Source organism: Crinia signifera, chromosome 4 (assembly GCF_055691185.1).
Source record: "Crinia signifera chromosome 4, ASM5569118v1, whole genome shotgun sequence".
Taxonomy (NCBI): domain Eukaryota; kingdom Metazoa; phylum Chordata; class Amphibia; order Anura; family Myobatrachidae; genus Crinia; species Crinia signifera.
Genome location: NC_139220.1, coordinates 191,395,639 through 191,408,488, shown reverse-complemented (window position 1 = coordinate 191,408,488; position 12,850 = coordinate 191,395,639). Strand labels below are relative to the sequence as shown.

The window sequence follows — 12,850 nt, the reverse complement described above, 5'->3', positions numbered from 1 at the left end:
AGAACTTAGTATGTGAAGGTTTGGGACAGTAATATACCTACCCCACCTCCTTTACAGTTACCAGGCCTGAAGGTGTGAGTGTAAACCACCATGTGACTGCAGGCGAGACTGTGTCTGATTGTTTAAGCCAGGTTTCTGTAATAGCCAGCAGGTTGCAGTTCTCAGGGCTCAGGTCTCTGGTATTGTATGTATGGACTTCGTCGGCCTGGGAGCCGGAGAGACATGTCAACGGCCTGAGAGCCGGAGATGCTGGTCGAAGGCCTGGTAGCTGGAGGGATGTTGACGGCCTAGGAGCTGTAGACAGACAGTGGAGACTTTAGAGTCGACACCTGTGTCGACTAGGAAGTCGATGATGGTAATGGTTTTAGGAGCCAATAGCAATCTCTGCTGAGGGATGCTGGAATGCTCTGGGAGCTGTAGGTGTTAATCAGCTTTGGAAGGTAACCTGGCAGGTGGATGGTAACCAGGGAGTTTTAGATAATGAGAGCAGCAGCATGCTGGAGGGGATACGCTGGAGAGATGCAGGTGGAATGATGTTGGTTAGTTGCAGGAGGAATGGCACTGGTGAGATGCAAAGGGGAATGGTGCTGAAGAGATACTGCAGGGGATGCACTGGGGAGATCCAGGTGGAATGATGCTGGTTAGATGCAGGAGGATGGCACAGAGGGGATGGTGCTGTTGAGCAGCAGGGGGATTTGGCTTGTGAGAAGAAGAGGGGAGGGTGTTGGCGAGCCGCAGAAAGATTGGTGCTCAATGGAAAGAAGCATGGGGGGAAATACGTTCATCTTTAATTCAGCAGCCTGTGGTCTGCGTAATATTAATTGTACATAGAAACATTGTAATTGTTATACACAGTGCTATTTTTGTAGGAAAATAGGTTCAGGAACTGTGGGCGGGGCAGAAAGTGGGCGGTGATATGGGAGGAGCTACAAAAGGGGCGGGGCATTACATAAAAAAAAAGAAAAACATATAATTCCTCCCAACAGTGGCAGTAACATAACAATCCCCAGCAGCAAAGTGGAGAATATGCGCGCGCCTTAGGCGTGCAAGGGTGTAACCTCACTGCAAGGGGTACAGCATTGCAGGAAAAGACTACTTTATACCGCAGTTTTGCAACCTGCACGCCGAGAATTGGCCCATTATACATATGCCCCACCCACTCCGTAACCCTTTTTATACATATACCACACACAGAGATGCCCATTATACATATGCCACACACCGTGATGCCCACTATACATATGCCCCACTCCGTGATGCTCATTATACATATGCCACACACCGTGATGCCCATTATACATATGCCACACACAGAGATGCACATTATACCTTTGCCACACACCGTGATGCCTATTATACATATGCCACACACAGTGATGCAAATTATACATATGCCACACACAGAGATGCCCATTATACATATGCCACACACAGTGATGCAAATTATACATATGCCACACACAGAGATGCCCATTATACCTTTGCCACACACAAAGATGCCCATTATACATATGCCACACAGAGATGCTCGTTATACATATGCCACATACAGAGATGCCCATTAAACATATGCCACACAGAGAGATGCCCGTTATACATATGGCCCACACAGATATATATATATATTTGGGGAAGCTAGACTTCCGCTAGCTAGAGGGCGCATGGAAACCTGGCACTATTTATACACTGCATGTTGCACTCTCCCTCCTCCTAATGTAATGTAGGCAGAGGGTAATGTCCAGGCAAGACAGAGTGACAGGAGAGAGAGGAAAATGGTGAGATAGTGCTACAATGGAGAGGTAGATGGTGATGCAGTGGGTGATGGAGAGAGATAGAGAGACAAAGGTGGCTACAGGGAGAGACATAGGGAGCTGGGGAAGGTGGAGAGAGGGATGGGAGTGAGAGGTACGGGAGACGGGGACAGTGAGAGGGGAGATGAGTGAGGCACAGAGAGCGAGGGGAGAGAGGAGGTGAGTGGAATAGAGAGAGGGGGGTGAGAATGGGCAGAGAGGGGACAGGGAGGGTGTGAGTGAGAGACAAAGGAGGGAGTGAGTAAGTGAGCATAAAAATAGGGGGGAGAGAGCGAAGACAGAGAGAATGTAGAGAATGAGAGGATGCATGAGAGGGGAGAGTAAGTGAGAGGGGATAAGAGAGGGGGCAAGAGAACGAGGGGGTAGGTGGAGGGGGTAGAGGAGGAGAGAAAGAGAGGGGAGAGAGGGATTGGGTGAAAGGGGAAAGTGAGTGATGGGAGGATAGGGGGAGGGGAGAGTGAGAGATGGGCAGAATGAGAAAATGAAGAGAGGGAGAGTGTGTGAGGGGGAGAGAGAGGGGGAGGAGGGTGAGAGTAAGTGACAGAGGGAAAGAGAGTGGGGGAAGGGAGAGTGGGTTGAGAGGAAAGGGAGATAAGGAGTAAGAGAGATGGGAGGAGAGAGGGAGGGGCCGCAGGGCCGGTGCAAGGTATCTGCCTACTCTCCCCCCCCCCCCCCATATTCCCACATACACACACCAATACTCCAGGAGACTGGGGTTAAAGGAGGAAAGGAGGTGGTAGAGCAGGAGATGGGGTTGTAGAGGAGGAGACAGGGGTTAGAGGAGGAGAGGGTGTGGTAAAAGGGGAGAGGAAGTGGTAGAGGAGGAGAGGGGGTTGTATAGGAGGAGAGGGGGTAGAGAAGGAGAGAGGGGTTTAGGGGTGGAAACAGGGGTTAGAGGAGATGGGGGTGGTAGAGGGGGAGATGGGAGGTAGATGAAGAGAAGGAGTAGTAATGCACACCGTAATGCCCCTTACACGTTACCTCGCACACCGTGATGCCCCTTACACGTTACCTCGCACACCGTGATGCCCCTTACACGTTACCTCGCACACCGTGATGCCCCTTACACGTTACATCACACACCGTGATGCCCCTTACACGTTACATCACAGACTGATGCCCCTTACACGTTACATCACAGACTGATGCCCCTTACACGTTACATCACAGACTGATGCCCCTTACACGTTACATCACAGACTGATGCCCCTTACACGTTACATCACAGACTGATGCCCCTTACACGTTACATCACAGACTGATGCCCCTTACACGTTACATCACAGACTGATGCCCCTTACATGTTACATCACAGACTGATGCCCCTTACATGTTACATCACAGACTGATGCCCCTTACACGTTACATCACAGACTGATGCCCCTTACACGTTACATCACAGACGGATGCCCCTTACACGTTACATCACAGACTGATGCCCCCTACACGTCACATCACAGACTGATGCCCCTTACACGTTACATCACAGACTGATGCCCCTTACATGTTACATCACAGACTGATGCCCCTTACATGTTACATCACAGACTGATGCCCCTTACATGTTACATCACACACACTAAGCTCATCATTTTCAGGCACCAAAAGCAACTGCGGGGCAGGGGGAGAGGAGCACTGCTGCAGGACCGTGGAGGCCTGGAGGTGGGAGACAGCACCTGAGCGAGGAACCCTTCATCAGCAGATGGACATAAGTATTTTTTTTGTACTGAAGGCTGCACAAGCTCAGCAGCGAGTCAATCTCACCCGCTCCCCGTGCTGCGCTGCCTCCTGCTGTGGTGACTGCACTGCAGAATAAGAACTACAAGTACACAGCAGCAGGCAGCGCAGCACGGGGAGCGGGTGAGATTGACTCGCTGCTGCTAGGAGCACCGCACCGTGACCACACTCACCAATTCATCTCTGCCGCTTCTCCCGCGGCTGCTCCGGAGGTCATGGCCGCTCCCCCTCTTCTTGCTGGACTGCCCGCCTGCCGCTGCGTAGTGTGTAGCTGCTGTGGACAGCGCTACCCACAGAGTCGCGCAGGACAGCTGCGACTGCCAGACGCACGCCGCCCGTCACAGCCAGGCACACTCACTGGCTATTCAGTCGCTCTTTCCCCTCGCGCGCGATGAGCCCCCCACCGCCACCCGAGTACTGAGCAGGTTCCGGAACGCCGTTCCTGATGACGTCATTTTTTATTTAAACTTCAGGAACGGCGTTCCGGACCGTTCCTGCTGAAAAATAGCACTGGTTATACAACAGTTCCGGGAATAGTAACTGCAGAAATACTGCAGGAATCAATTCAATCCTGGACTTACATAAAAATGTTCCTGCCTTGGGTTGCAATTTTGTGAATTTGGCCAAAAATCAGTGCCAATGCCATTGTCAGCACTGAAAAGCTACTTGCAGCCTTCAACTAGCCACTGGTACTTACTAATTATACATGATATTGTCAACACAAATACTGTAAATATTTGGAATTTTTCAGATAGAAATGTTGCTATGAGTGAAGCTACAAAATTGTACACAAATAGGGCCTGATTTTGGTTTATTCATAAATTCAAATTCTCTTTCTTATGGACAAAACCATGCTGCACTGCAGGTGTGGCAGATGTAACATGTGCAAAGAGAGTAAGATATATCGGTGGGGTTTGTACTTCAAACTGATATCTATATTGCTGTGTTAAAATAAAACAGCCAGTATTTACTCTACACAGAATCAAAATAACAACAGCAAAAAATGAGATGTTCCCTCCACCGGTGCCTTTTCGAAATCACAGTACGTCCCTAGATATACAGGAACGGTCCTCTTCTCCGAATCTTAACAGACATATATAGGTATCTATAACCATACGTTCCTCCTGCCAATATAGCATCTCCTCTTCTCCCAAGTAGACTGCAAATTCCTCTGACTCCACAGATCGTTTTGCTCGATCCAGATGAATAACCAAAAAAAGTTGGAAAAAAGGGCATATGGTGCAATACCACTTTTATTCACATATAAACAAGCATGTACATGGTAACACAGAAAAATAAATGGCTGATTACTTAACCCCTTCACGACATTTGACGTATATATACGTCATGGCCGGGAAGTACTTCCCGACCGTTGACGTATATATACGTCATGGCTTAAAACTGTCACTGCGTCTAGAGACGCAGTGACAGAGGGACGATGTCTGCTGTCCCTGACAGCAGACATGTCCGTGCATGCCCAGGGGGGGCGGCGATGCCGCCCCCCCGTCGGCGATCGCTGTGATTGGCTGTTCATTGTGAACAGCCATTCACAGCGTTTTCTGTGTCACCGGCGAATAACGTTCGCCGGTGACACGGGATCGGAGGTGATTGGTGCTGTAAAGTACAGCACCAATCACCGCGGGGTGTAAGGGTGACACTGGTGTCACCCCACCTCACCCCTCCCGCCCCCAAAGGCCGTGATTGGTTCGTCGGACCGACGGACCAATCACAGCCATGGAGGGGGGTTTAAACTAACGGTGACTGCACTGCAGACGCCATTCCGGTCTGGAATAGCGTGCAGTGCGGTCACCGTGCCCAGCTGCCGCCTATACTGACCAGAACCCATCCAAAATACTTACCTGATCATTGATATTGCTTATGCTTGTGACATCTTGTGACATCCTGTGACATCTTGTGCTGTTGCGATTTATTAGATAGAGAGAGAGTTAGAGAGAGAGAGATAGAGAGAGATAGAGAGAGATAGAGAGGCCTAGTGCTATATTTTGTGCTGCTGCAGTGTGATAGAGCTATAGATAGAGAGATAGAGAGAGATAGAGAGAGATAGAGAGAGCGAGATAGAGAGAGAGATAGTGACAGATTGTGCTATATATTTTTTATATAACTGAAAGAGATAGAGAGAGATAGAGAGAGATAGAGAGGCCTAGTGCTATATTTTGTGCTGCTGCAGTGTGATAGAGCTATAGATAGATAGAGAGAGATAGAGAGAGATAGAGAGAGAGAGATAGAGAGATAGTGACAGATTGTGCTATATATTTTTTTTATAACTGACTGCTGCCCCCCCTTTTGTGCTGATCAGTATAAATTAACTGATCAGCAACTTTTTGGGGGCGCAGGTTTTTTTTTATATATAGATATACCTGTCAGTGCTGCTGCTGCAGTGTCATAGAGTGATAGATAGTGAGAGATAGAGAGATAGAGAGAGATAGTGACAGAGAGTGATAGAGAGTGCTAAATTTTGTGTCTGCTGCCCCCGCCTTTTGTGCTGATCACTATATCTGAGGTGATCAGCAACTTTTTTGGGGGTACAGAGGTTTTTTTTTTTTTTATATATACCTGTCAGTTGCACTGTCAGTTGCACCAAAGGTTGTGCACCTGCTGCACCTCACTGGTAATCAGTGTCGCATCACTGATCACCTTTTTTTTTTTTTGTGGGTGCTGTGGGGTCTTTTTTTAATTTTTTTTTACACACACTGTGATTTTGTGTGTGTCCTGTGGCCACTGTGCGCTGATCAGTGACGTACATCACTGATCAGCTTTTTCGGCACAGGGTTGATCTATTTTATTTTTTTTTTGATCAAATTCCTGTTGCCTTTGAGCGCTGTTCAGTGACGGACGTTACTGACCAACATCTGTGCTCAATTTTTGGCGCAGGACCTTTTTTTTTTTAACCCCTTCCATTTTTTTTTTTTAACCCCTTCCATTTTTTTTTAACCCCTTCCATTTTTTTTTTTAACCCCTTCCATTTTTTTTTTTTTTTTTGAACCCTTCAATTTTTTTATTTTTTTATTTTTTTTTTCTGCACTACATACATACACACTACATACCCCCCGGGTTGAAATAAAGTTTGTACCCCCCCTACACTATACACGTGTTGAAACATTTCACTACCAGTAACACAAAAATATAAATGGCATCCCAAATGTCATCCCAAATGTCGTCCCAGTCATCCAGGAGAATGTATTCGGTGGAGGAGGCATATGCCATGCTTGCCTCTGACTCTGACACAGCCAGTGAGGCAAGCGGGGAATTTGAAGGATTTGTCTTAAGCTCCTCTTCCTCCTCTGATGATGAGGGACCCCCTCAAAGACGCCCCCGTAGAGCAGCTGAGACCCCCCCCCCAATAATTGATCTCGTATGGACCCCACCACCAGACAATTTTGAGCCCCAGGTTCCTGAGTTTTTGGCCATCCCAGGAATCCAATTTGATTCAACAGGTCTCAGAGAAATTGACATTTTTAAATTATTTTTCTCTGATGATTTTATAAATTTAATGGTGGACCAAACTAATTTATATGCCCAGCAGTTTATTGCTCAAAACCCCACGTCATCATTTGCTAGGTGGACCCCTGTAGATGCAGTAGAGATGATGACGTTTTGGGGTCTGGTGTTACATATGGGCATAGTAAAAAAGCCACAAATTAGGCAATATTGGAGTACAGATGTTCTGTACAGCACCCCATTTCACCGTATGGCCATGCCCCGGGCTCGTTTTGAGGCAATCCATAAATTTATACATTACACCGATAATGCACAGTGCCCACCCAGAGATGATCCCACCTTTGACAGGCTATTCAAAGTCAGGCCGGTCATTGATCATTTCAGTGCCAAATTTGCAGAGCTATACATCCCTGATAAATGTATTAGTATCGACGAGTCCCTTATACATTTTAAAGGAAGGGTTAAATTCCGCCAGTACCTTCCCAGTAAGAGGGCAAGGTATGGGATAAAAATGTATAAGCTGTGTGAAAGCACCACAGGGTACACCCACAAGTTTAGGGTATATGAAGGGAAGGATTCAAGAATTGAACCACCAGAATGCCCCCCCCTCCCTCGTAAGTGTTAGTGGAAAAATTGTCTGGGATTTAATGCACCCCTTCCTGGATAAGGGTTATCACCTCTATGTGGATAACTTTTACACCAGCATCCCCCTGTTTAAGGCCCTTGGTTCAAGAGGTACAGCAGCTTGCGGTACTGTGCGCAAGAACCAAAGAGGCCTCCCCAAAACGCACATTGCCCAAGTAATGAGAAGGGGTGAAAGCAGGGGAATATGCACCGAAAATATGTTGTTGGTCAAATATAAGGACAAGAGGGATGTCCTTATACTGACAACAATTCATGGAGACAGTACCACCTCCATCCCTGTACGAGGTACCAGTACCCACACCTCAAAACCAAATTGTATCCTAGATTACAATAAGTACATGGGTGGAGTGGATCTTTCAGATCAGGTACTGAAGCCGTACAGTGCCCTGCGGAAAACAAATATCTGGTACAAGAAGCTGGCCGTGTATATCATCCAGATGGCACTGTATAACGCTTACGTGCTATTCCGTTCTACCGGCCAGAGGGGGACATTTATGCACTTTCAAGAGGAAGTCATAAAGAGCCTAACATTTGGGAATCAGCAGGCAGAGGGCCCCAGTACTTCTAGTACTGGCCCCCGTATTGTACCAGGGCAGCATTTTCCCAACGAAATCCCCTCCACTGCAAGAAAGGGCAGGACACAAAAAAGGTGCAAAGTTTGCTATAAAAAGGGAATAAGAAAGGAAACTATTTTCCACTGTGAAACTTGCCCCGACAAACCGGCCTATGTATAAAGGAGTGTCTCAAAATATACCACACATCTATGGATTATTAGGTTCATCATTTCACCGTGCTTCGGGGGTCTTGCTAATGCCACATAGCACCCACCATTCATTCCACCAGAATCTGAGCTGCAAAAACCAAAAATCACTCCTTCCCTTCTGAGTCCTGCCATGCACCCAACTGGTATTTTTTGGTCACATGTGAGGCATTGCCGTACTCTGGAGAAATGGGGGCACATATTTTGGGGTGCTTTGTCTCCTTCATTCCTTGTGAAAATGAAAAATTTTGAGCCAGAAGTACATTTTTGTGTAAAAAAATGTATTTTTTTCATTTTCACTGCCCAGTTGTACCAAAATTGATGAAACCCCTGGGGGTTTGAAATGTACACTATACCCCTAGATGAATTCCCTGAGGGGTGTAGTTTGCAAAATGGGGTCACTTGTGGGGGGGTTCCACTGTATTGGTAATGCAACATAGCACCCACCATTCATTCCACCAAAATCTGTGCTGCAAAATCCAAAAATCACTCCTTCCCTTCTGAGTCCTGCCATGCACCCAACTGGTATTTTTTGGTCACACGTGAGGCATTGCCGTACTCGGGAGAAATGGGGGCACATATTTTGGGGTGCTTTGTCTCCTTCATTCCTTGTGAAAATGAAAAATTTTGAGCCAGAACTGCATGTTTGTGTAAAAAAATGTAATTTTCCATTTTCACATCCCAGTTGTACCAAAATTGGTGAAACCCCTGGGGGTTTGAAATGTACACTATACCCCTAGATGAATTCCCTGAGGGGTGTACTTTGTAAAATGGGGTGACTTGTGGGGGGGTTCCACTGTATTGGTGCTTTGGGAGTCTTGCTAATGCAACATAGCACCCACCATTCATTCCACCAAAATCTTTGCTGCAAAATCCAAAAATCACTCCTTCCCTTCTGAGTCCTGCCATGCACCCAACTGGTATTTTTTGGTCACATGTGAGGCATTGCCATACTCGGGAGAAATTGGGGCACAGATTTTGGGGTGCTTTGTCTCCTTCATTCCTTGTGAAAATGAAAAATTTTGAGCCAGAACTGCATGTTTGTGTAAAAAAATGTAATTTTCCATTTTCACATCCCAGTTGTACCAAAATTGGTGAAACCCCTGGGGGTTTGAAATGTACACTATACCCCTAGATGAATTCCCTGAGGGGTGTACTTTGCAAAATGGGGTGACTTGTGGGGGGGTTCCACTGTATTGGTGCTTTGGGAGTCTTGCTAATGCAACATAGCACCCACCATTCATTCCACCAAAATCTTTGCTGCAAAATCCAAAAATCACTCCTTCCCTTCTGAGTCCTGCCATGCACCCAACTGGTATTTTTTGGTCACATGTGAGGCATTGCCGTACTCGGGAGAAATTGGGGCACAGATTTTGGGGTGCTTTGTCTCCTTCATTCCTTGTGAAAATGAAAAATTTTGAGCCAGAACTGCATGTTTGTGTAAAAAAATGTAATTTTCCATTTTCACATCCCAGTTGTACCAAAATTGGTGAAACCCCTGGGGGTTTGAAATGTACACTATACCCCTAGATGAATTCCCTGAGGGGTGTACTTTGCAAAATGGGGTGACTTGTGGGGGGGTTCCACTGTATTGGTGCTTTGGGAGTCTTGCTAATGCAACATAGCACCCACCATTCATTCCACCAAAATCTTTGCTGCAAAATCCAAAAATCACTCCTTCCCTTCTAAGTCCTGCCATGCACCCAACTGGTATTTTTTGGTCACATGTGAGGCATTGCCGTACTCGGGAGAAATTGGGGCACAGATTTTGGGGTGCTTTGTCTCCTTCATTCCTTGTGAAAATGAAAAATTTTGAGCCAGAACTGCATGTTTGTGTAAAAAAATTTAATTTTCCATTTTCACATCCCAGTTGTACCAAAATTGGTGAAACCCCTGGGGGTTTGAAATGTACACTATACCCCTAGATGAATTCCCTGAGGGGTGTACTTTGCAAAATGGGGTGACTTGTGGGGGGGTTCCACTGTATTGGTGCTTTGGGAGTCTTGCTAATGCAACATAGCACCCACCATTCATTCCACCAAAATCTTTGCTGCAAAATCCAAAAATCACTCCTTCCCTTCTGAGTCCTGCCATGCACCCAACTGGTATTTTTTGGTCACATGTGAGGCATTGCCGTACTCGGGAGAAATTGGGGCACAGATTTTGGGGTGCTTTGTCTCCTTCATTCCTTGTGAAAATGAAAAATTTTGAGCCAGAACTGCATGTTTGTGTAAAAAAATGTAATTTTCCATTTTCACATCCCAGTTGTACCAAAATTGGTGAAACCCCTGGGGGTTTGAAATGTACACTATACCCCTAGATGAATTCCCTGAGGGGTGTACTTTGCAAAATGGGGTGACTTGTGGGGGGGTTCCACTGTATTGGTGCTTTGGGAGTCTTGCTAATGCAACATAGCACCCACCATTCATTCCACCAAAATCTTTGCTGCAAAATCCAAAAATCACTCCTTCCCTTCTAAGTCCTGCCATGCACCCAACTGGTATTTTTTGGTCACATGTGAGGCATTGCCGTACTCGGGAGAAATTGGGGCACAGATTTTGGGGTGCTTTGTCTCCTTCATTCCTTGTGAAAATGAAAAATTTTGAGCCAGAACTGCATGTTTGTGTAAAAAAATGTAATTTTCCATTTTCACATCCCAGTTGTACCAAAATTGGTGAAACCCCTGGGGGTTTGAAATGTACACTATACCCCTAGATGAATTCCCTGAGGGGTGTAGATTGCAAAATGGGGTGACTTGTGGGGGAGGTTCCTAACTTTTAGCACTTATGGTGCCTAGAAACCTACATGGTGCCTAAAAAAAAATCTCATAAAAAGGAGGCTCCAAAATCAAGTAGGTGCTCCTTCTATTATGAAGCCTGTGGTTTGGTCAACGTGCACACTAGGGCCACATATAGGATATTTTTGAAAACAAAAGAATTGGGGGAATCAATTTTTAGTCACATTTCTCTAGTAAAATCTACTGTATTCGTTAGAAAAATGTATTAAAATTGAAACTCTGCAAAAAAAAAGAAATTTTGAAATTTCACCTACACTTTGTTTTAATTCCTGTGAAACACCTAAAGGGTTAACAAACTTCCAAAATGCTGTTTTGAATACTGTGAGGGGTGCAGTTTTTGAAATGGCATCATTTATGGGGGTGTCTCACATACAAGTCCCTCAAAGTCACATCAGAACTGAACTGGTCCCTAAAAAAATCAGTGTTTGAAATTTTCATGAAAATTTGAGAATTTGCTATTCATATTGTAAGCCTCCTAGTGTCCAAAAAAATTAAAAGGAAGTTGAAATAATGATGGAAACATAAAGTAGACATATGGTCTATGTTAGTTATTAACTATTTTGAGTGGTATGATTATTTGTCTCACAAGCAGAAAATTTAACATTTTGCAAATTGCTAAATTTTCCATTTTTTCACGATATTTTGGTATTTTTTACAAAAAAACACAGACTGTATCGACGAAAATTTACCACTAACTTGAAGTACAATGTGTCACGAGAAAACAATCTCAAAATCACTGGGATAAGTAAAAGCAAAAAAAAGTTATCCCCACTTAAGTGAGACATGTCAGATTTGAAAAAAAGGGCTCTGTCATGAAGGCACAAACTGGCTCTGTCATGAAGGGGTTAATTGGGTGGAGCATCTGAAATAAATCAGTTCTCATAAGCGCTTGGAAACAATGTATGATGGCCCAGAATCCGTCATTCATTGTAGGCTGAAGGTAGTAAAAAGTCCAAGTCCAGATCAGGGTTACATAAAAACACCAAATCCTCCAAACGCGTTTTCGATCATCACTATGATCTTTCTCAAGGAGAATAACCTTGGTGCTCAATTCAGGGATTAAATACCCCCACTGTCCAATCAAAGAAAGCCAAAACATAAAATTACATAACAAACAACCAATCACATTATATGTATACTCCCCATGTGATTGGTTGTTTGTTATGTCATTTTATGTAGACAGACAGTGGTAGACAGTGGTAGACAGATCTCTCTTTCTTTGTTGTGTTTAGAAACAAAATAACACCCAAATCTAACTCTCTCTGCACATGTTACATCAGTGTACGGCACTGTGAATATGTTATGGGGCCATATAAAAAATAAAAATATAAAAAAAAACGGTTATTATAAAAAAAAAGGATTAATAATAGTAATAATAATAATAATAATAATACATAGACATTTATTTAAACCTGACATTTTAATTGCCTTAATTTATTTATTTTAACTCAATGTTTATTAATTAAAGATGTTTTACAATTTTCCTTACAATATGAAACATAACATGAAATGAAGATTTACTATGTAATAATAATATTTAAAATGTACTCTCAATCTAACACAATCATAAGATATTACTGAACACATACTGTAAATTTAAATGAGAAGGTTTTTACTTCCAGGATATTTATGGATTCACTT

The 12,850-nt window shown here is 44.6% G+C and overlaps 1 protein-coding gene across 4 annotated transcripts in view; it reads left to right on the top strand.

The window, feature by feature from the left end:
• The window catches only part of CCDC136 (coiled-coil domain containing 136), a 65,538-nt gene that overhangs the window by 17,992 nt on the left and 34,696 nt on the right, over positions 1–12,850 (top strand). The gene's annotated exons all lie outside the window — the stretch shown is intronic.